At 35.2% G+C, this 25,808-nt stretch overlaps 1 protein-coding gene across 4 annotated transcripts in view; it reads right to left on the bottom strand.

Annotated features, from left to right (window-relative positions):
- LOC143223386 (very long chain fatty acid elongase AAEL008004-like) overlaps positions 1–22,040 on the bottom strand; it is a 46,127-nt gene extending 24,087 nt beyond the window's left edge. Inside the window, exons 1-2 of one of the 4 annotated variants that reach the window (XM_076451309.1) lie at positions 21,930–22,027; positions 16,874–20,899 (exon numbers count right to left, since the gene is read on the bottom strand). The gene's annotated coding sequence lies outside the window, so the exon portion shown is untranslated. Of the gene's footprint in view, positions 1–16,873; positions 20,900–21,913 lie in introns of all 4 variants that reach the window. The other 3 variants (XM_076451306.1, XM_076451307.1, XM_076451308.1) reach the window with 3 other exon arrangements.
- Between the last annotated feature and the right edge of the window lie 3,768 nt (positions 22,041–25,808).

The following is a 25,808-nucleotide window of genomic DNA, read 5'->3' on the forward strand; positions in this document are numbered from 1 at the left end:
TCAGTCTATAATGGCTTTCTTTTCGAAGTTCTTCCAATATACTTTAAATGTCTTATCTTAAAAGTTCTGATGGTTATTTTAAAAAGACTGCACTCCTTGGTCTTTTTTTCACTTGAAAACGCAAAACACACATACAGATTGACTAAAAATAAGCAACATATTTGCAAGGATTCTCAGTAGAATTCATTATCGAAACAACTTGATGTAAGATGGGAAAGTGGATTGGAAATGAGAAAGAGTGAAAGTCGAGTCGAAAAACAGCAGAAATGGCAAAGCAGTTGCGTCACATCTTTTTCAAAGTAGCTAATTTCACGGTAGAGATGTGGTCAAGATTTCTACTGTCTGAATTTATTGCTTTAAATTTAATAATAATGTTGAATTTTACTTGTACGGAAAATTATATCAAGACGTGAGAAATATCCTGAAAATATTTTGATCATAAAATACATTCTTTAAACAGGCTTAAGTGCTCATTCTAACCCTAATATAAACTGAAAGTTATATAGTGTAAATTAAAAAGGAAGAGGAATTTAAGTAGTAGTAAACTGCTGCCTTTGCCTCTACCCAAAAGAACATTTAGTGAGACATTTTCCATCCAAAAAGTCAAGAATAATAACGATAATTAATTTATTAAAATAATAATAATAAAAAAAAACCACCACTTAATAACAATCCACGAAAGGGGACGAAGAGGAACTACAAAGTTCCTGAACACCCCAGTTGGAGAGAGAACTCTTCTGATTTCTCTCTCTCTAAACTGAACCCCTGCCACGGTAGTTTAGTTTAGTTTAGTAGTAGCAATATTTTTATTCTCCACGTTGTCATGCCTGTCAGGCATTGATAAACAAAAGCAGAAAACAAAACAAAAACCATAAACATTACAAAACTATCAGTCTTCACTAATGTATATAAAGTCCCACGCCCAACAAGCTCTCCTTTCTTAGAAAAATACACAAATACACAACCACTCTACGACAGGCACCTAAATAGACAATTCACTTATTTCCGGAAAACTTACGCAAAAATGAATTATTACACTCACTTCATCGCTGTATTACATACGATGAAAACGAGCCTAAATAATACTAAATTATAAATACGTACCATGAATATAAGACTTAATCATCTACTGCTAGACTTACCTAACATATATTTTGCGTATTATACATCTTATGTATTGTTTGTTTGTTTTAGAATTTTGCACAAAGCTATTCGAGGGCTATCTGTGCTAGCCGTCCCTAATTTAGCAGTGTAAGACTAGAGGGAAGGCAGCTAGTCATCACCACCCACCGCCAACCTTTAGGCTACTCTTTTACCAACGAATAATGGAATTGACCGTCACATTATACGACCCCACGACTGAAAGGGCGAGCATAATTGGTGCGACCAGGATTCGAACTCGCGACCCTCAGATTACGAGTCGAACGCCTTAATCCACCTGGCCAGAAGATAAATATAACAGCGGTAAGTCTACGAACTTATAACGCTAAAATAAGTGGGTTTGATTCTCTTTGGTGGACACGGCATATAGCCCAATGTGGCTTTGGTATATAAAAGAAAACACACAAAAGAATAATTAACCTAAAACATTTTATTAATCAATTTATTGTGATTAACTTATACTGCAACTTGGTTCATACAAACTGATATAAAATAGAGAAAAGTGATAAACAAGTATAATTGTGTTTGTTTTCTTTTAGCAAAGCCACATTGAGTTATCTGCTGAGTCCGCCGAGGGGAATCGAACCTCTGATTTTAGCGTTGTAAGACAAGTATGTAAAGCTACAGATGCGCTCCTCCCATCTTCATATGAAATATATTTTATGTACAAGACATCATTCTTCAAAAGACAACGTTTCACTTGTAGCAAGATTTTTAAAACTCACATATTACTGACATATTTTTAATATTTTTGAAAGTATAGTCTTACCTCTACGTAAGGCGTTTAAAAAATTGAATTTTTGCTAACTTTGTCTTTTTTTGTAGAAATTTAGTCTTTTTAGCAAATTGGTTTTTTTGTTTGTTTTTTTAGTTTCGCGCAAAGCTACTCGAGAGCTATCTGCGCTAGCCGTCCCTACTTTAGCAGTGTAAGACTAGAGGGAAGGCAGCTAGTCATCACCACCCACCGCCAAATCTTGGGCTACTCTTTTACCAACGAATAGTGGGATTGACCGTCACATTATTACGCCCCCATGGCTAAAAGGGCGAGGATATTTAGAACCTGCGACCCTCGGATTACGAGTCGCAGGCCTTAACCCACCTGGCCATGCCCGGCATTTTAGCAAATTAGTTTCTCATTAACTCCGTTGTTTTTACTCACATAGTTTTTTCTCCGAAAATTTAGTTTACTTTGTTCTTTGCTAACTTAGTTTTTGTTAGTTTAGGTTGGTTCCCAGTAGCACAGCAGCATGAGTGCGGACTTAAACTGCTGCAAACCACGTTTCGGTTGTGGTCAGAGCACACATAGCGTTTTATGTAATTTTATGTTTAACACCACCAGTAAGCACAACAAGTTAGTTTTTACTTGTAATCTAGTTTTTTGTAACTTTTTTTTGATCTGTAGTTACGTTTTGTTATTTTTGACAACTTAGTTGCTCAAAGATTTTTGGAACAGCACACGATATATAGTACAACTTAAGTAACTCCCGAATAGCTCTCTGCCTCCCCGTGGCATAGTGATGAATCTGTGAACTTATAATACCGAAAACCAGCTTTCAAAACCAGTGGTGGACCACAGGTAACCAACTCATTGCGCAATTTTGTGCTTATATATAAACAAACAACTAAGCTTTTTATATTTTTATTGAGGTCAGCCACCGAAAGTTCTGAATTCAAACAGAAGTAAATATTACACAATGTATTCTGCGTGCTCAAATAGTACAACGCATACTTTAAGACCAATGTAAAACAGTTGATAATAATTTGTTAAATGCTTTCACTTCGCTGGATAAAGTCATACGGAATTAAACCTTGTGTTCATGAGTATATACATTACAACAGCATATAGTCGGGAAAACTTGGTCTGACAGTTAAAACTGGAGTTGTGAAAAAATATTTATACACCCAGATATTTTTGCCCTCGTTTCTAAACGTTACACACTTCTTCTTTCACGTATTACAAACATTTTAGTTAAAATTTTAATATCTTTAACTGGTCATAAAATTACTAAAGATGAATAAAAAATTCCAATATTAAACACACAAATAAAATACGCAAAAAAACAAAAGCAGTGTTGTGAAAATGTAAAAGTTTTAATAGAATACAATTTCGACTTTACTTAAGTTAACAAGTCATAAAGCAAATTATTTTTACCTTTCAACGCATTATTCTGTTTTATTTGGAGCAAGAACGTATACAACAGTATCTATAACAAACAACCTTCTTAAGGCCTACACTGTTTTTCTCAAAGGGCCCGGCATGGCCAAGCGTGTTAAGGCGTGCGACTTGTAATCTGAGGGTTCGCATCCCGGTCGCGCCAAACATGATCGACCGATCAGCCATGGGGGCGTTATAATTTGACGGTCAAACCCACTATTCGTTGGTAAAAGAGTAGCCCAAGAGTTGGCGGTGGGCGGTGATGACTAGCTGTCTTCCCTCTAGGCTTACACTGCTAAATTAGGGACGGCTAGCACAGATAGCCCTCGAGTAGCTTTGTGCGAAATTCAAAAACAAACAAACAAAATTTTCTCAAAGTTGAAGCTGATTTTTAGTTTTCATTTTTATTTTTAAGAAAGTAAATTTTGTTGTTTTATGAAAATACAAAAAATTAATAAACATACGCAATCTGGATAGGTTGTACCCACTTTTGCGTCACGGAAAAAGAAGAAATATTCCAAATAGGAAAGGAATTAAACATCATCGTTGCCATGGCAACGGATCTAACAAACAAACCGTTCAGAAACCTCACCATGTTATGTCGTTACTAAACAACTTACTTTTAAAAACAAACTCATTGAATTTATTTTAGTTGTTTCCCTGCCAAAGTAGAATCAATAATAAAGTCAATTGAGTTTTCATTAGACAGAACTGGCATAGCCCGTTGCTGATCAATATAACAGGTAGGTACTCCGCACAGCACAGTTTTAATAAACGAAAGGTAAATGTCTAAATAATTGTGCTTGGAAGTGCAATCAGTAAACGCACTGTCAGCTATCAGATGATAACCGAAGTCATTTTGGTATTGACCAGTGCCATCTCGTACATTATTAGGTGCAGTTTTCGCATGTCTGTACGACGTGCAACCTCTAACGTCTCGAAGCCTAAAGGAATCACCTAAAATATGAAAATATATGTTCTTATAATAATTATATATAATTATATATAATATATATATGTATATATATAAATTATGATGTATTTGTTCTAAGAAATAACACGTCTTAATGGGTTTAGTTTGTTTGTTTTGAATTTCGCGCAAAGCTACTCAAGGGCTATCTGCGCTAGCCATCCCTAATTTAGCAGTATAAGACTAGAGGGAAGGCAGGTAGTCATCACCTCCTACCGCCAACCCTTGGGCTTCTCTTTCACCAACGAATAGTGGAATTGACCGTCGCATTATAACGCCCCCACAGCTGAAAGGGCGAGCATGTTTGGTGCGACGGGGATTCGAACCCGAAACTCTCAGATTACGAGTCGAACGCCTTAACCAACCTGGCCATGCTGGGCCTAATGAGTTTAGTACTTTGGTCTTCTATCACGGGCAATTCAAATCACTTCAGGCTTATTTATTCACTTTAAAACAACAACACAACAAACGGTTGTTTCAAAAGTCACTTAAGCTGGTTTGACGACCACGTTGAGAAACGCTTTTTGACTTTGATCAGTTTTAAACCTTAACTGCCGCTTATTCTTTATTATAAGTACATTAAACTAAATATAACTAAATATTATATCAAAATGATAAAAGAGAGTATTTTAGTGAATGTTTGAAGATTAAAGGGAAAAGTAGGGTTTACAGAAACATAACTGCTTTAATAATTGTGTTGCGAAAACGTGTTTCGAAGTTTCATTTAGAACAACGGAAAATAAAATAATCTTTTTCCCGTTTCAGATTTCATTCTGGCGGAAAAGAAACAACGGTCTCTACGACCAGTCGGTCTCACTCTTCAAAAGTAAGGTTTTTATTGTTGTTTCTTTGTTTATTTCTCTGCTGTCAGAAGGGAGAGGGATAGAAAAGCTGCATATAATATCATACACCCTGAGCGCTACCCTTAAAAAATAAACTTCGTAAACTGTTTGAATATTAGGGTTAATGCACCATTATATACTTTAGAAGACATTTTAGCACTCAAATACTATCACGCATTGTGCCTAGCTCATTAATAAATTAAATAATAATAAATTATTTTATCTCAGTTATAAATACAAATACAAGTGACGGTTGACCATCAGCCTGAATTGGTCAAACCTCTTTCACAGTTCTCGTTTCACATATATTTTAAACTAAACTTCTCGTTGTTCTTGTTCCGTCATTGATCATAGTTTGGAGTTGATAAGTTCTATCTGTGAACTGCGGTATTAGTTGTTTAGCAATGAACGAAACATGGAGAACTCTTTTCAACAGCAAAATGCAAGAGAGATCACGAATAAGGTCCAGCATGGCCAGATTGTTAGGGCTCTTCACTCACAATTTCAGGTTCGAGGGATCGAATCCCCGTCGCACCAAACATGCTCGCCCTTTCAGCTGTGGGGGCGTTATAATGCGACGGTCAATTCCACTATTCGTTGGTGAAAGAGGGAGGGAGCGACCTTGTCCCTGGTATGGAAAAGGCTGAGAAACTCTATATACCACCTTACTGAAAAACACACATATTTATACAAGCTATTCCAAAATGAATATACCAAGAGGAAAGTTGCATAACGTTTAAATTATTTAGGATAACAAGAAAATTCAAAACAAAATATTTTCTGAAGACTTCTAAGTTTTTTGTTAAAGTAATTATTACCTACATTATGATTTATTAATGTGTTTTATTTCAGAATTGATCCGGTTTTTGAGTAATACGACAACTCTTGAATTGATCCCTTTATTTAACCTCTTTGAAACCAAAGGTTTACCATAATAAACTAAAGGAACTAAAACTTTGTATCCGTGATGCTATTGTATCCATTCATGTGACTGTATTGGAAAATGTGTTTTCAGAATTGCGGACGCAGAATTAGATGAATCATAACTAATGATGAAAGACATGAAGAAGTTTACTAATTACGTAAAATTAAACTTACAGACCTTTAGAAGACATTTTGTTTTCAGTTTTGTTTGTATCTAACACAATACAAATGTTATTCAACTTTCTTTTTTGATATATACATTTTGGTATACCCTGTATATATATATATATTGGTACTTCTAGACTACATCATCTTTTTCTGGTCTATGGTTTTCTATATGAATTTAGATTGCCTACTATCTGTCTGCCTTTTTTCCCCCTATAAACACTTACTGTTAGTTTTGAGCCCCTATGATGTGACATACAACGTTTCTTTCGTTCAGTCTATTACTTCTGTTCAGACGTATATACACGAGAAAATTGTATTTTCTAAGATTTATCTTTAGAGTGTTTTTTGTTATTTCAAAGTAGTTGGCAGCTTAAAGTTATAACAACTAAACTTAAGAAATATAACTAAAAAACGTTACTGTTACTAAGTTTATGAAAAAATAATTAGTTTTGTGAATCATTGTAAAACAAGTAACGTCAAGAAAACGTTTTACTTCGATTTCCTATCACATTTTCGTAACGACCTTATCATGAGGTAAGAGACAGCATTTTCAATATTAAAGAGCTTAGAAAGAAAATTTGTTTTCTACCAAATCTAAGGGCTGCGTGCTATCTCCAAAATTTCTTCCGGTACGAATTTTAGATTCAAAGATGATAATAAAATGGTGATCCTAAAGTTTGGATTCATATACGCGGAAGACAACTTCTGAAGAAAATCTCAAACTTTAACAAAGCTAACACGATTGATTTATTTGTGCTAAAGCTGAAATAAGACTAGATCCCCCCCTCGTTCCCCAAACAAATTTGTTAAAAAGATTTTGTACTCATGCAAAATAAATAAAAGAGGATCCTGAATAGCCGCAGTATATCCGATTTGATTTTATTACTCATCAAGAATTCTACCGGCTAACTCTAGAATTAAAATTCCATTAGGCAAGATTAGACTAAATTATCTATGAGACCTTTGGCGTGATAAAACACATTAATCAAAAGTGTTAAACATCCTGAGCCTAAGATAGTAATTAGATATCAAATCGGACAAGAGATGACGGGAATTAAACGTCTATATTTGAAAACTAAAAAAAAAAACAAAATAAAACCTCAGAATCGTTCTATGAGTTGCTATGCCGCGGCCAAAGATTCACTGGAATATACTGAATCCATATTAAAGTAATAATATTAATAGCATCTCAGTCACTACAATGTTTCTCGCACCCCAGCTGGCCTGATGAGCTCAGATATTAAGCGAAATACACCGCCAGCTCTGGATATAACAGATGTAGTGTGGTTGGCCTACTACTATACAGTCTTTGTTATTAACTTCTTAGAATTGCTAATATAGTCTCATTCTGTTGACGCTGTGGTTGCTTGACTCGCTTGCGGTACAAGAAAATTAACTTTCGTCAGTTCTTCTGAATGACGGCTAAAACTAATTAACAAAGTAAAAATCAATAATAATTATAAATTAATCTTAAAAATAAATGTTATTAATGTTTACCCTAATTCCGACTTGTAAATTACTAAAATACAATCGGCAAAAATGACACTTTATCAGTTTACTCCAGCTCACATCGTACCAGTTTGACAGCTCACATCGTACCAGTTTGACAGCTCACAGTCAAACAATTTTGACAACATAAATGGAATCTGAACCACTATCTGTACGTTAAATCCCAGCTGGCCTAGTGAGCTGTGATATTGAGTGAAATACCTCTTTGGCACTCTATATATCAGATATCAGTATGTTTGACATATTGTTATAGATTCTCCTTTACTTTCAATAATAGCATTTTAGTATTACTAATTTAACCTGGTTCCATGGAAACCGAAATTAGTTAATCTTCGACAGGAACAAAAGTACCGGTTATTCAGCAGTGGTGTTTCTAGGACTTCATGGTGGTGGGAGATGAAAAGACAAACAATATCATATATCAGTGGAAAATATTAAAATTTTCAAAGACTATATCTCAGATGTGGGGTCTGCTGAAGGAATAGACCTCTTCAATTGGGGGTTTGGTAGCATTACACGTTACCTTTAGTGTAAATATTTTTGTTCGGCAATTTTTCTAAGTGATGATTAGAGTTAATTTTAAAAAATCACAAATACTTGGTGTTAAAATAAATGAACAATAATGTGTAGTGTTCTCAGTTACACTGACGTTTTTACTCCTTTAGATTAAATGGGTAGTTTTAATAAAAACAAGAAGCTTGACAGATACTTTACTATAGAGTATGAGATTGCTACTCAATAACTCTGATTGGGTTAAAAACAAGGAAAAAGACCGTGCAGAAAACCCTACACAAATCAGAATATACATTAAACAGAAAAACTCAAAGTTAAGTTAAACACTTAATCACAGCCAAATGTTTTCATGTGTTGTGAAGAACTGAAGAGAGAGAGGGGTTAGGGAGAGAGAGAGACCTCTATTAAGTCTCTCTTTGCAGTTCTGATTCAGTGATGTTGTGAACCGAGAAATATAAATAAACGAAAACATAAAAACGTGTTATCTGTTTAGTTGTGTGTACTGAGCTATACAAGTGACTACCAAATTCATATTTCGTACGTTTTATCTGTTTAGTTGTGTGTACTGAGCTATACAAGTGACTACCAAATTCACATTTCGTACGTTCTATCTGTTTAGTTGTGCGTACTGAGCTATACAAGTGACTACCAAATTCATATTTCGTACGTTCTATCTGTTTAGTTGTGTGTACTGAGCTATACAAGTGACTATAAACACGCAACATCATTTTTATTAATTTATCAGCTTTTAGTTTTACCTTTATTTGCAAACTATACAGTAAATATTAATTCTGTGCATTCATATCATAATTTCCAGAATAAACTAGCTGGATAATTTAATTTTTTAACTTGTCTAGAAAAGCACACTAGCATGAAGCCTGACTAAATCGACTGAAAATCAAATAAACAGAGAAACACGTTCACGTAAAGTAACGTATAATTTTACATACATTTGGACAATGATGACTTTTGTAGTTTCGGTAACTCGATAAAAACATCATTAATGTTGAAGTAATTAATGTAGTGAAATTATACATGAGTCAACATGACTTCTTTCGTGTTTTACAGTAATCTTCTATTGATTATTAGCTACAGTACACAGTTTTACATCATAAAATCTTTACGACTTGATACAGCTTGAGAACGGCATATAAATAGAGTGAAATAGTACATTGTGTTGAAATATATATTTCTCATTATTACATTACCAGCGACCATTCAAACAACACATTCTGATGCTGAAAACTACGCCTGTGACGTGACCTCAAAATGTAGAGCAACACATCGCGAAAAGTTTATCGATTCTTTTTAAACAAATGGGAATCCCCAATATCCGCGGAACTTGAAATGAAGACACATATTAGTGTATCTTGCAGCCAAAAAAATAACAACCTGAAGGTCACACTCTGTGTTATTAACTGAAGTAATAGTTTAGCAATTTTCCACATTCTATAAATCAGAGTGTTGTAATCCAAATTATCAAATATTTTTAATGGACGTGCTTGCTTCACATATCACACTTCAGGGTAATCCATTGAGAGATATACATAACATAAGATACCCAATTACGATTGAATTTCTTCCCAGTTTTTCATTCTTATCAATAGTACCGAAACTTTATATGGTAGAAAAGCACATCTAACTTTTATAAATTTTGTTTCAAATTTGGTTTTATAACAGATATTTTCAACCAACAATTAGGAATCATATTTGGTGAAAATACAAGCCACAAGTGCAAAGCTATTCAATAAAAACCGCTCAGATTTGACCAAAATTTTTGTGCATGCTTACGCAAAAAGTATTGTTAGCTATCAGTCGAATATTTTTATTACAGCTTCATCTAAGAGCAAAAGTGATCCTTTTTTTTTCATTTAGATTAAAGAAGCTTATTCAAAGTAGAAAAATTATAACGTGAGAATACCCGCAGACACATTAGTATTAGTTAGGCCAAGCAAATTAGATTAGCAATTTCTAGGTCACGTCTTCAAAATAATTATACAGGTAGACGGTTATTATTTGTTATTCATTGCCAACTTTTACGCACAAATTTACTTAAGTTTTATAAAATTATTATAATTATATAACGCTTAGTTTTACGTGATGTTAGCTTAAGCAATTAGCATAAATAATGATACTTGATATGGCAGTGTCGACCGCATAGCAACAAAAAACTGTTAATCTAAATTCCATGGCGTTACTATAAATAAAGATATTAACACTGTTTTAGAGAGGAAGAACTACCACCATATATTTTAAAGAATGTGGTTGGTTCTGTAAAGTAAAGGTCTGCTCTTAACAACATAGTTGCGATTCTGCAGCTAATACTGTTACTATCGAGTGTCACTTTCATACTTGGCGTGGATTTTGTCGTGTATTGACATAAAATCATGATATCTAAGCAAAAACAAAAGGTGCGGCATATTTTATTTTACCCACCATCATTGGTCAATCCCACTATTCGTTGGTAAAAGAGTAACCCAAGAGTTGGCTGTGGGTGGTGATGGCTAGCTGCTTTACCTCTAGTCTTCAATCTGCTAAATTAGAGACGGCTAGCGCAGATATTCCTCGTGTAGCTTTGAGCGAAATTCAAAACAAAGTGACCCACCATCAGGGCCAAAGTTGAATAAAAATGCTGCCTGGCTAGCTAATGAATGAATATTTGCTGTAAATTCTTTATCAATACTACAATTGTAGCTACCAGTTTGGCCTCCAATTGTGATTTTATTTCTTTAAGTAGCACGCTTAATCCTTTGTTTGACCGCACGTTTTTCACATCTAAGGTTTTTTTTTTTACTTGATTCTTTCAAGCAGGAAAAGAATAAGTTAATGCCTTACAGCTTTTTATTATTATTATTATTTGTATGTGTGTGCCAGCAATACCAAGCGTGGGGCGCGCGTACACCTGATTCAGTTTTATTACTCATAAGAATCTCTACAATCCTACCCTCAAATTGAGACTATTTTAGGTAGGATTATGATAAATTAATCCACGGAACCTTGAGCGTAGCCAAATACATCAATCGAAATAGTATGACCTCTTGAGTCCAAAAGTGTAATTAGATCTCAAATCGGTCAAAAGATGACAGAGCTGTGAGCTGAAAGTTTGTATTTGAAAAAAATTCAAAACAAGAAAAACAGAGCCGTTTTATGAGCCGCTATGCCGCTGCTAAAAGTAACGAAAAATTGTTTGATTTTTTATCAATCTTTTCTTACAGATATGCTTGCTGTATTAAACAATCTTGAAACTGATAAATATTTAGAAATAACACCGAAGTTGACAGTTTTTATGGAACAAAATTTTATTATTAAATAGATTACCCAAACTTTGATCTTTAATCTATATTTTTTACTAAATGAGATAGGATATATAATGTGGCTCAACAACAGTAAACACTAATTATATTCTATAAAGCGTTAAAAAACAACTTTCATATGCAGTTAATAATCAGATCATGAATAATTATAAAAATTTAGTATGAAGCTCGGTGAACGTACAGATAGAAATAATTTTACAATCATTTAAATTTATGTTTCAAGGAAATGAACTGGTCTCTGTCTTCAAGACAATGAACTGATCTCTGTCCCTTTTCCTGTTTATTGTTCTGTGAATTGTGTTGATTAAAATGTTAAATATGAATAATATATTCATTATTATTATTCTATCTACTAAATATGTATATATTTATTGTAAGGATTAGTTTTCATTATTCGCTTCTTATATGCGTTTAAGATGAATCTAAATTTTCTATGCTAATAAAATCGGTATTATGTCGATTATAACCGAAAAATACCATTAATTGCGAGAGCAAACAACTGATGAATGAATGCATTATAATCACCGAAAGGTTTTGTTTCAATGAATTGCATACTTTTAGTTATTCCGCTATACATTATTGGTTTGGTTTGATTTGAATTTCGCGTAAAGTCACACGAGGGCAATCTTCGCTAGCTTTCCCTAATTTAGTAGTGTAAGACTAGAAGGAAAGGCGAGCACGTTTGGTGTGATTACATACTATTAGCCTCATCAATTTCTGAGCTAACCCTTAGGTTTGACCTACGCAAGTAACCTGTAGCGCTAAATAAGGAGTTTGCTTTGCTCAAACGGGCATGGCATGGCCAGGTGGGTTAAGGCTTTCAACTCGTAATGTGAGGGTCACAGAGTGGAATCCAAGTCGCACCAAACATGCTCGCCCTCTCAACCGTGGGGGTGTTATAATGTTACGGTCAATCCCACTGACCGTGGGTAAAAGAGTAGCCCAAGAGTTGGCTGCTTTCCCCCTTGTCTTAATGACCAGATGGATTAAGACGTTCGAATCGTAATCTGAGGGGTCGCAGGTTCGAATCCCCGTCGCACCAAACATGCTCGCTCTTTCACCCGTGGGGGCGTTATAATGTAATGGTCAATTCCATTATTCGTTGATAAAATAGTAGCCCAAGAGTTGGCTGCTTTCCCCCTTGTCTTACATGACCAGGTGGATTAAGACGTTCGAATCGTAATCTGAGGGGTCGCGGGTTCGAATCCCCGTCGCACCAAACATGCTCGCCCTTTCACCCGTAGGGGCGTTATAATGTAATGGTCAATTCCACTATTCGCTGGTAAAAGAGTAGTCTGAGAGTTGGCTGCCTTCTCCCTTGTCTTACACTGTTAAATTAGGGATGGTTAGTGCAGGTTGCCCTCGTGTAGCTTTGCGCGAATTTCTAAAACAAACAATCATTCCAGAGTTCGAGTCTCGTGCGTTGAAAGCACTTGTTTCTGAAAGAATTTTCAATTGCAAAATGAATGACATAATTAAATTTATCTTTAAATATTTGGAAGCTAAAAAATTTGGTGTCCAAACATTTAAAAGTTGATGGAAGGAAATGAGTACAGCAAACATCCAAGGCTTTTATTCAAACTATTCTACGGTCTGCAGCGTTAATATAACATTCCTATTGGGCTTTTTCTCAGGTCTTCATGCAATGTATGTAATAATTATGAAGTGTTCATAACATGGTTGCCTGAAAAATCGTTACGTAAATACTCTTTAAACCTTAAAATTCTCTGTTTAAGGAATACGTACATGAATACTTAAATACATTTGCTATAAAATAATAATATTCATACCCATCACTAGAGGGAGAAAGATAGAAGCATGCATAAGTCATATCCTTTTTTGAATAACCCAGTATCTCTTTTGAAGTTAGACACACAGACGAATAGTTCTTTTTTAAGTGCGAAATCAAAGGATTTTAAAACAAAACTAAATTAACTAATCCAAGCTTATTATGTTTGAGTCTTTGCTTGCTCAAGGAATTTGTTCTATTTATTGTTGTAAGACTCCAGATAACGTGGTATTAGAGCCTGCTTTGAACTACAGTAATTTATATCTGTTTATAAGCATGAAATTTATTCTTCAGAGTCAGAAAAAAACGTAAGAGTACGTTGAGAAACAATTATATTTGATTAGTTTAAATATTTGTCAATAGATAACACGACTTACAAATTTGTTAACGAAATTGTTCAATTGATGCTTTACTATAAAAATGAAAATTTCTTGATAAAATAGCACTGAATGAAATCAATCAATATCGTCAAGGTGGTTGGGGCGCTTGACTTACACTTTAAGGGTCGCGGGTTCGAATCCCCGTCCTACCAAACATGGTTGCTCTTTCATCTATGAAGGCGCTCTAAAGTAACGGTCAATCCCAGTATTCTTTGAAAACAGAGTAACCCAACAGTTAGCGTTGGATGGTGATGATTAATTAATTACCTATCCTAGAGTCTTCATTGTCAAATTAAGGATAGTAAACGGAGATGGTTCAGGTGTAACTTTGCACGAAACTCAAATCACATAAACAAACTGTTTTGATAGCGTTCTTGTGAAGTTGTAGTGTTAAACTTCACATTAACTAAACACGACTCGTTGAGTGAAACAAAATGTTATTTTATTGTCTCCTCTTCTGTATAGGACTCGTGTTTCGCAAATTAATATATTGGCTGGATGCTTTCTTATGTATAACAATAGACACCATACTATATACACTTAAATCTAAAGTTGAATTTAAGAGAGTGATCGATCGTTCTGAAAATACAGAGAGGTTGATCAAAGTTTACCATGTAAGTTTCAGAATATTAATCGTAAATATACTATATGTTGAATTCATTCACTAGATGGAGCACTTTGGGGATTTGTTTTTGGTTAATTAATTTGTATTTTTTAACAAAGCCATAGTGGACTATTTGCCATGTTCACCGCGGGGGAAGCGAATCTTTTATTTCAGCGTTGTAAGTATATAAGTAAATTTACCCCTGACATTTTGCTGTTAACACTGATTTCAATCACTGTTCAACCTGTACATTTTGTACTGTTTTCTTTGGGATGTTTGTCAAAGTTGAGGTAGACTACTTTTATGACTCCAGGCCAATTCAAGTCACATTTGTTTGTGGTGGTGTTTCTTCTTAAATATTGTTATTGCTTTTTGTAATTAAGCACAAAACTACACAATGGGCTATCTTTATCGAAATCAGATTTCTAGCATTATAGGTCCGCAGACATGTCGCTCTGACACTGGGGGATTTACAAAAAGGTAACTGTCTGGAATGAGTGGACTCTGAAACAGGATGTACAATGTCTTTTCAGATATGTAACTCTCTGGAATGGGTGGACTCTGAAGCAGGATGTACAATGTCTTTTCTGAGCTTAAAAAGTCCATACCTCGATGCTGTTGCCAATCTGGATGGAAAAAGTAACTTCTTGCCCACCCCTGAAAAAGGTAAAACTTTCCACAATAGCTACATGGGTAACTCCACCAGCACATATGCCCCCCACCTCCATGGTCGTCCAAGTGAAGCCACTGTTACAGTCAGTAAGTACAAACATAGTTCTGGTAAATAGCGATAAACCAGACATTATGAGAAAGGTGAATAATCGGTTCAACGTGGAAGAGTTTGAACACAAAACGAATGAGGTCGATTCTGATCTTAGTTCTAGAACAGCCATCCTCGGGGTGGATGTACTGCAGAGTTATTTAACAAAGTGTAATGGCGGCATATATGTATAAAACGATATACATATCTAAACACCCATGTGTATGGAAGCATTCATGGAGTCCTTTATTGTGTTTAATAAATTAAATAAAAAAGACTAACCGCACAAGAATAGCGATGGGTAATAATAATAAAAAGAGGAAAACAAAAAAAGAAATAATTAAAATATCTGGGACAAACAAATTGATCTCAGCGGTTAAGAACTTATAAACACAATGATCAGGGAGGTTATAATGGAAAATACTGTATACCCGGGTTATTCTTTAATGCTGAAAGAATGTTCCAATGTCGACACTGAGTTAAGCATTTGACAGCTTTGCGAATTTTTCACGGAAAATACAATGGAAACGAGGATGCTCAATGGCCTTGGAAAGAAATTGCGGTTTAACCCATGTCTCTGAAGCAGTTTTATTTGGTGTTTCTACAAGCACAGTGCAAGAATATTCTAATTTGATCAATTTGAAATCTTAAATATCATGAAATAAGGTATACACATAGTGCTCCAGTGTTTAATTTGGCTGAGAACGGAATATCGTCAGTCGGGCAGTTTCAGATATTTTAAATAAGCAAACAGTCTTATCGGATGTTTTTATAATGCTGTTCCATTGTAAAATATAGTTTTGTAGCATGAAGATGTTAACTGTAAGACTAATAGCGGAAGAAAGAAGGTACCATATGCATGATAACAACTTGTAATTTACACCATATCTGTCACGTGATTTGTAAATAGAAGAAAGTCTCGATAAAAGAAGAAATTGAATTGGTAAGTAAAATTGGTCAATGGTGAGGTTAACACACCACACTTACATTATCTCGGCAATGTATGTCTTAAGATTTCTCGACTTTCTTCATTCTTTCTGAAGTCCTGAGACAGTGGTAAGTTTACAGATTAAAACGCAATAAAATTAGGGGCTCGATTACACGTGGTGAACATAGTAGATGTGGCTTTCTTCTAAAGCATACAAAAATTATTTCTGGAACTGAGCATTGTTTGTGTGAAAGCCACACAGTAAGCTAGAGATGGATCTGAGTCGGATAGTCTTTCATATGTTTTTCAGTTGTCTTCAAGGGACAGCAGTGGAAAAAATAGCAAAAGGTAGTTAGTTAAACTGAGAACTGGAAAAGTTAATGGTCGGGGAAGTTTCATAGATCCAAGGACACATGTTCTACAGGTGAAGATGTGCAAGAGTACACGTTAAGTCTGTAAAAGTTTCGTTTTACCAATACTTACCTTACTGTTGTAACCAAGCTTTACAACCAACCTTTACCTACATACACAGCTCGAGCTTTGATCATTTAAAAATTATTCAGTCTTTTCACTTCAGCTGGGACTTTCAGTATTTATAGTCAGAATTAAGTCTCACGTAATCTCTTTCTCTCTGTCAATCACTACAGCACTAGATTTGAACCACAGTTCTTGTGCTACTCCTACTTTTCAAGATTTTAACCAATGTTCCAATCTTCTGTTATCCCCAAAAAAAAACAAATCATGATAAGATAGAAAATAATACCAGCCTTGAAGTTTCACAACTATTCCAGAATGCTCAAGACTACTACAGAAAGGAGCATAAAGTTCCCTCAGAGACTGAAGACATCAGACTCACGTTCACTGTGATTGCACCCATGGATGAGGATGTTGTTGGCCAACACAACCAGCTTGGGAGAGATGGTAAGTCTAGTGAACAGGCTATTGCTGGTGTTTTCTTTGGCTGAGTTGTCTGTAAGGATTAATAAATACCCTAATGCCACTAGAGAGTTGAGAGATGTAACCAGCTCAAAATTGTTGACTTCAACGTAATTGACTCTAGGAAGACTGAAACTTGAAGCAGCCCAACATCAAGAAACAGTAACTCTGTCGATGTCACCTATGGAGAAAAAAATCGAAACAAAGAGAGACATAGTGATGTTTCCCGCTAGGGCGTGGCACGGCAATAAGGAAGAAAAGACAAACGTATTCACGTCCCGAATTTAAAAAGGGCTTCCTAGCATTACATGCATCCCAAGAAATGTTCACAACTCAACATCTTTCAACCAATCTTTTAAACAAAATATTGGCAGCCATGTCTTAACTGGACCTAGCCTATATATCCCACAATTTCCGTCTGACATCACTACTAACTCAACCGTAACACACGTTCATGATGTGTTTGAAAGATAAATCACAATGGGGGAGCTAAAACCTAACCGTTTAACACTAAAATCTCCTCACCTGGATAAGACGGCATCAAAAATATCATCTTAAAAAAGGCCTCCAGTAACTTAACCGTTTAACACTAAAAAACTCCTCACCTGGAGAAGACAGCATCAAAAATATCATCTTAAGAAAGGCCTTCAGTAACCTTACCGTTTAACACTAAAAAACTCCTCATCTGGAGAAGACGGCATCAAAAATATCTTTAAAAAGGCCTCCAATAACCTAACCGTTTAACACTAAAAACCTCCTCACCTGGAGAAGACGGCATCAAAATTATCATCTTAAAAAGGCCTCCAATAACCTAACCGTTTAACACTAAAAAAACTCCTCACCTGGAGAAAACGGCGTCAGAAATATCATCTTAAAAAGGCCTCCAATAACCTAACCGTTTAACACTAAAAAACTCCTCACCTGGAGAAGACAGCATCAAAATATCATCTTAAGAAAAGCCTTCAGTAACCTTACCGTTTAACACTAAAAAACTCCTCATCTGGAGAAGACGGCATCAAAAATATCTTTAAAAAGGCCTCCAATAACCTAACCGTTTAACACTAAATAAATTCCTCACCTGGAGAAAACGGCATCAGAAATATCATCTTAAAAAAGGCCTCCAATAACCTAATCGTTTAACACTAAAAAACTCCTCACCTAGAGAAGACGGCATCAGAAATATCATCTTAAAAAAGGCCTCCAGTAATTTAACCGTTTAACACTAAAAAACTCCTCATCTGGAGAAGACGGCATCAAAAATATCTTAAAAAAGGCCTCCAATAACCTAACCGTTTAACACTAAAAACCTCCTCACCTGGAGAAGACGGCATAAACATTATCATTTTAAAAAGGCCTCCAATAACCTAACCGTTTAACACTAAAAAAACTCCACACCTGGAGAAAACGGCGTCAGAAATATCATCTTAAAAAGGCCTCCAATAACCTAACCGTTTAACACTAAAAAACTCCTCACCTGGAGAAGACAGCATCAAAAATATCATCTTAAGAAAGGCCTTCAGTAACCTTACCGTTTAACACTAAAATACTCCTCATCTGGAGAAGACGGCATCAAAAATATCTTTAAAAAGGCCTCCAATAACCTAACCGTTTAACACTAAAAAAACTTCCTCACCTGGAGAAAACGGCATCAGAAATATCATCTTAAAAAGGCCTCCAATAACCTAACCGTTTAACACTAAAACACTCCTCACCTGGAGAAGACGACATCAGAAATATCATCTTAAAAAAGGCCTCCAGTAACTTAACCGTTTAACACTAAAAAACTCCTCACCTGGAGAAGACAGCATCAAAAATATCATCTTAAGAAAGGCCTTCAGTAACCTTACCGTTTAACACTAAAAAAATTCCTCACCTGGAGAAAACGGCATCAGAAATATCATCTTAAAAAAGGCCTCCAATAACCTAACCGTTTAACACTAAAAAACTCCTCACCTAGAGAAGATGACATCAGAAATATCATATTAAAAAAGGTTTCCAATAACCTAACCGTTTAACACTAAAAAAACTCCTCACCTGGAGAAAACGGCGTCAGAAATATCATCTTAAAAAGGCTTCCAATAACCTCCACCGACATCTTTCAATGTCATGAATCTTTTCCTCCTGACAGGATATTTCCCTGACGCCTGCAAGTAAGCGAGAATAACTGTCATTAAACAAACACAGGAAACTCTAGCCCCGATAACTTCAGACCGATAAGTCCACTGAGAATAACTATCAGTAAAAAACACAGGAAACTCTAGCCCCGATAACTTCAGACCGATAAGTCTACTAAGAATAACTATCATTAAACAAACACAGGAAACTCTAGCCCCGATAACTTCAGACCGATAAGTCTACTAAGAATAACTATCATTAAACAAACACAGGAAACTCTAGCCCCGATAACTTCAGACCGATAAGTCTACTAAGAATAACTATCATTAAACAAACACAGGAAACTCTAGCCCCGATAACTTCAGACTGATAAGTCTACTAAGCTGCATTGGAAAATTATTGGAAAGAATAATCTCGAGAAGATTGCTCCTATTTTGTGAAAACAATAGTCTTATCCCCAATATACAGAACTCCTCACGGAAAGGAAAACAGACCACTGATCACCTAATCAGACTCACAGAATCTATATATACGTCATTTAATAACAACTAGACAACAACTGCAGTATTCCTAGATGTCAAAAAAGCCTTTGATTCAGGATGGCACAGTGTAATTAGATATCGCCTATACTCCCTAAACACAAACCAGAGAATCATCAGATGGTTTTCTAACTTCTTAACTAACCGCACTGCAGTGGTTAAAATAAACAACACTCCATCCAAAACCTTCAATATCACTGTGGTTGTCCCTCAAGGATCTGTCCTATCACCTTTACTATATATAGTAGTTGTGAACAATTTACCCTTCTCGGACTTGAAATACGCTTCTCACAGTACTCTGATGACGTAGCTGTTTGGAGCGTGTCTCGCAGCCAATAGAATTCAAGAATCATTAAATGCTATCCTTAATTGGTGTAACGACTGGAGAGTCCTCCTAAATCCACACAAAACCACAATAATCTGAAAAAGTAAACTTAAACTAAGCAACAGCATAATAAAGGTCAGCTACCATGCAATATTTCAAGGGATAGCGCTTGACAAACGACTCTACTGGACACAACACTTCAAAATCGTAAACAAATCAGTTAGCAAGAGAATCTACCACTTAAAATTTATTACAGGAAATAACAAAGGATGCACACTCAATGCCATCATCAGAATACATAAAACTTATATTCGTCATCTCATCGAATAGGACAATCAAATCACGTACAACATGCAAAGAAGCATCGCCAAAACAATGCAACTCTAACAAAATTCCCGTCAATTACATGCATGAATGTTACAACATATTACTACTCAAGGACAGCCTAACAACATTAACTCACAATTATTATGAAATAGCAAAGAAACGAAACTCCTTAATTTCCAAGTTACACACCATAACAAGTGCCCCAAACAAAACAATATCCCCATATAACATATACATAGCCTCCAAGACATCATAAAACAACAAACCACACTCCACAAACACACCATTTTAAGGTATTAATAATTATATATGTCTTTATTCATTTTAACTTTAGGCATAGGACAGGTAGAACAATCGGCGCCTGTCTTGTGAAAGCGGGTTTTTCTCAGGGTACTCCTGCACCCCCCCCCCCACTGAGGCACTTAGATTTATTGATCCCAGTCGTGTCATTGTATTTATTAATCCAAGGACACTCCGTAACCCCGACCACGAGACGTTTGATGGATGTTAGTCATCTTGCTTCTTTTTGTTCTTCCATCAACTCATGTCATCGACAGTACACGGACAATGTCACGCCACCGGCCCTGATTATCTTCCCTCGGCTTCCTTCATCCGAACGGACACCTCTATCCGAGCTTTTCTGAAACAACTACAGCCTTAAATATCAACCGAGCACCACAAAAACAAGTCAGACCTAAAATCAAATCAAAATTCTCGAAAATCACAACAAATATTCTACCGCGAAAGGGACGAAGGGGATATTAATATCCCTGAGCATCCCAGTTGGGAAAGTTTACCTTCATTTAAAACTAAATTATTGCCACGGAATTTTCATGTGTGTTTTTTTTCATATCCCGAGAGAGAATATAAGAAAGGCAGGCCACAGAAAGATTCCTGAGGTACCTGGGACGACAAAGAAACAAACAACACTATCCAGTAGCGTCTTACAGCAAAGTTTCTATTACTCAGTAGTGTCTCACATCACAGTCTGTATTATCTAGTAGTGTCTTACATCACAGTCTGCATTATCTAATAATGTCTTACATCACAGTCTGTATTATCTAGTAATGTCCTACATTACAGTCTGTATTATCTAATAATGTCTTACATCACAGTCTGTATTATCTAGTAATGTCCTACATTACAGTCTGTATTATCTAGAAGTATCCTACATTACAGTCTGTATTATCTAGAAGTATCCTACATTACAGTCTGTATTATCTAATAATGTTTTACATCACAGTCTGTATTATCTAGTAATGTCCTACATTACAGTCTGTATTATCTAATAATGTCTTACATCACAGTCTGTATTATCTAGTAATGTCCTACATTACAGTCTGTATTGTCTAGTAGTGTCCTACATTACAGTCTGTATTATCTAGTAATGTCCTACATAACAGTCTGTATTATCTAGTAGTGTCCTACATAACAGTCTGTATTATCTAGTAGTGTCCTACATAACAGTCTACTACTGAAGGGTTAAATTTTAGTATTTCAATTTACAGACAAAACTCTCTGTAAGGAGGGAGCTTCAACTTGAATAATAAGATTAGTGATAAGGTAAGGAGATCTTATATAGTTGTAATTGCAAAATCACTATTATCAAATAAGCTATAGAAAATAACCTAAAAGAAGCGAAGCATGAACCTACAGTTTAAGCCACATACTCTGATTCTCAAACTCCATTCTCAAGAGATGGAAGATAAGTGGACAGATGTCTGGATTCTATAATTAGAAGCATGGACGCATGGACATTAGCAGGTATTTGTCTTCCATCCTGAAATTTCAGAAAAAAACGTATTTGAATAATTTGTTCAAAAATTGTATGGAAACAATAATATTGTTTAAATATAAATAGAGAATTAAGTGTACATAAATAAACTTATAATCAGTCAAAGCATCACATTCAGTCTTCAAGGCAATGGCTTGTGCTCTGTAATAAATTCTGTGGATGTCCATGACTGGGAGAAATATCAGATGATCGAAGAGCCATACCTTCACCAAGATATGAAGGGGAGCTGCAGCAGCTAGACAATGCAAAACATAACCTGGTGAGGGCCATTGCCAACCTCAAGCATCCACAGCTGCCATCCAGGAAATAAACAGCGATGCTAGAAGCTCTTTTAAGTAAGAAGAATAAATCCCGAAATACACTTTTGGAGGAATGCATATATTGTGTTATATTGTGTTGTGAATTGCTTTGTATATAATTAATATTGTTTTATTCCACTTGTGATTATGTATCATGACTTTACTTGCATGTGAACATGTACAAAAAAATCTACGAACTGAACTTTTTTTTGTTTATAATTCAATGTAACATATCATTCTGTATCTTTTAGTTAAAGCCAAAAGATTTTGGTGATTTATTGTATAAAAATGAAAATAATGTGTAGATGCTATTTTTCAAAGTTTGTATATCGTTTTAAATTTCTGCTAAAATAATATACCTTCTACTACATACTTTTGATACATTGTTAAAAGGTGTGTGTTGCCTAAATGATACGTTCATGTTTTAGGAATTAAGAAATGTTAACATGTTCTGAATCATGTCATAAGTTTAAAATGGCTGGTTTCGAGGTTAAATTTAATTGAAGACAGGCTTGAGACCAGAAGAGAGGAGAGCGTGACACGTAGGCCTATCATTAATTTTCTTTCTATTGTAACAAGGAAATTTTCAAAAGTTTTGATTACTGAACTTCCAAATTGTTATGACGATAATATCTGATCTAGAAAGTTGTTAACATCACCTTGTTCTAATTGGTTTGTTTCTTTCTTCTGTTCAGTATCTAATCTGAGGGTCGCGGGTTCGAATCCCCGTTATACCAAACATGCTCGCCCTTTCAGCCGCGGAGGCGTTATAATGTGACGATCAATCCCACTATTCGTTGGTAAAAATGTAACCCAAGAGTTGACAGTGGGTTGTGATGACTAGCTGCCTTCCCTTTAGTCTTACACTGCTAAATAAGGACGGTTAGCGCAGATACCTCTCGCGTAGCTTTGCGCGAAATTAAAAAAACAAATAAACAATCAGTATTATCTTCTCTACCAATAAGGGTAATATTGTATCAGGAATCTCAGTTAAATAGGTTGTTACTGTAATATCTTTTGCTGGTCTTTTATGATGTTCACTGAAAGTCTTGCTCGACTAACACTGTCAGGAAACAGTGTCATAAGGTGACACCATCCACTGAACAAAGAGAGCGACTTTACATTCTACATTTGATGCACTTTCTTTGGTGCTATTTTTTTTACAAAGATTGTTTGTAGACCTACCAGAAATTGTACATTATGGTCTTTGCCACATTAATTGCTTGTATTTCACATCTTTATTTGCATTATCTTCTACTGAATGTAAGGAGCCAATCAAACACTGTGTATAAAGAAAAACCAATAAAAAGTATATATGTGTTTTAGGTAATGTAAAATAAGCTTTATGAAAAAAACGCTGCACAGAAAAACAAAGTCACTAAGACACAGGCTCCAATGTAGGGTATAAGATGTGACCTGATTTTTGAAGGTGGCAGTAGAAGTATGGCCCACATAACTGTTGATATACATAGTCTATCAGTCTTAACCTCCGTTTGCGAAGCCTCACACGTAAAGTTAAAAAATAATTATAGTAAGGTGGTGAAATAGAAAAAATAGAATACATAGGAGAGTGAGACTTTGGTGTTCAAGATCTGTATGAAACTAAGATTATGCAAAATACAATTATAAATATATATATATATACATATAAATATGTACTTATTTTGGTTTACAGGCCTAACAATTAAGCTAAACATTAGAAGACCATTGGTGTGATTGTAGAGGTTATGACATCTAAACAAAGAAAGCAAAGAAAAGGCTGCTTTTGCTAAAGAAGTCGAAATATCAAGCACCAAGGCTTTGCCAATGGAAGCGAGAAAGAAATAAGTTGCCCTTTATCAGGACAGCGGGATGTATGTATCCTATGCCGAGAATGTACTGTGTGGGGAAATAGAAGTACCCTGAGAAAACTTACTTATTTTCTTAGATGTGGACTTCACAGAAACAGGAAGTATCCAACTGTGTGTGATATTGTTAAGATTACAATATTTATTATAAATTGTGATCGAAAGTGAGATGCTGAAACTATCGCTACTAGGGGGCTTACACTTAAAAAAACAACAACTAAATATCATTACAATATCATGGAGTGTTTCGTAACATTGTATTTTATATGGACGTGAAGAAGCCAAAACGTGATTCCTCATGTATGTGTGTGTTTTTTTTATAGCAAAGCCATACCGGGCTATCTGCTGAGCTCACCGAAGGATGTCGAACCCCTGATTTTAGCGTTGTAAATCCGTAAACATACCGCTGTACTAGCGGGGGGTAATTTTTCATGTAACCGTTGTTCAATCTCCATGGAATATTTAATTAGGTGCAGTTTTCACAACGTAATTATTTCTTATACAATGCAACCTGTTACGTGAAGTAGATGTCTTTTTCTACGATTCAAAGATAAAAGTATAAACTTCTGGCATTACTTAGTTTAGTCACGTATAACCCGTGATGACGAGAAAACCCACTTGTAGGGAAATTATATATATGTAAAAACAGCTGGTATTGACAGAGAAAGCACTATGTAGAAGAGCGAACAATGTTTCGACCGTCTTGGGTCATCGGTCAGTTACCTCTTTCTTTATTTGTGAATCTGAAGATGACCGAAGAAGGTCGGAACGTTGTTCCTCTTCTACATAGTGCTTTCTTTATTCATAGCAGCCGTTTTCACATATATATTAGTCAAGTACTTTAAAAAACTAACTAGAAAGGAAGGCGTGAGTCGAATGAAATTTGACAGAATACAAAACAACATACTAAATGTAAATTATAAATGGATAGCAGTTTTCTTCAGTTATTAGTTAGTTGATATATCGAGGTCATAACCTTTTCAATGGAACTGATCAACATTGAAATAGGTGTCGTTCGTATCTTTAGAGGGACAGTATTATAGAATTTGGTATAGAATAGCATGATCTCCTGATTAGATCTCTGAAGATCAATCTTAATGTAAGCTTAAGCCCGCTTTAAACGACTATGATGACAAGAGAGAATACTCCGAAGATAGCCTAATCCATTGATGTAAACTCCGTAAAACACATTATATTCTGTTGTTTCAGTGGAATTTTAGGCAGACTAGAGATAATAGGTTTGAAAACTAGAACAGTCTGTTGAATGAAAATGGGACAAGGTTTCGGCTTCCATATTGATCTTTCTTTCAGATTTTTACAAACTAATATACAGATTCAAGTTTTGTGTGTCCCTGCAGCTTAATATATCACTAATTTTTGTTATAATTAATTATATTTTATCTTGTTAAACATAAGGAGCGGTGAAATGATAGTATGGTGTTTTATAATAATTAGTGACATATGTCGGTATTCCTGTATCTTAATTATTACTTATTATAATGTATCTCAGACGAATATCCGATTTATTATGTTACGTATTACAATTTCATATAGCCGGGAATATTAATTTTAAATTAGAAGTTTACGATATTTGCCAACAAGATTGAT

Source organism: Tachypleus tridentatus, chromosome 8, assembly GCF_004210375.1.
Source record: "Tachypleus tridentatus isolate NWPU-2018 chromosome 8, ASM421037v1, whole genome shotgun sequence".
Classification (NCBI taxonomy): Eukaryota; Metazoa; Arthropoda; class Merostomata; order Xiphosura; family Limulidae; genus Tachypleus; species Tachypleus tridentatus.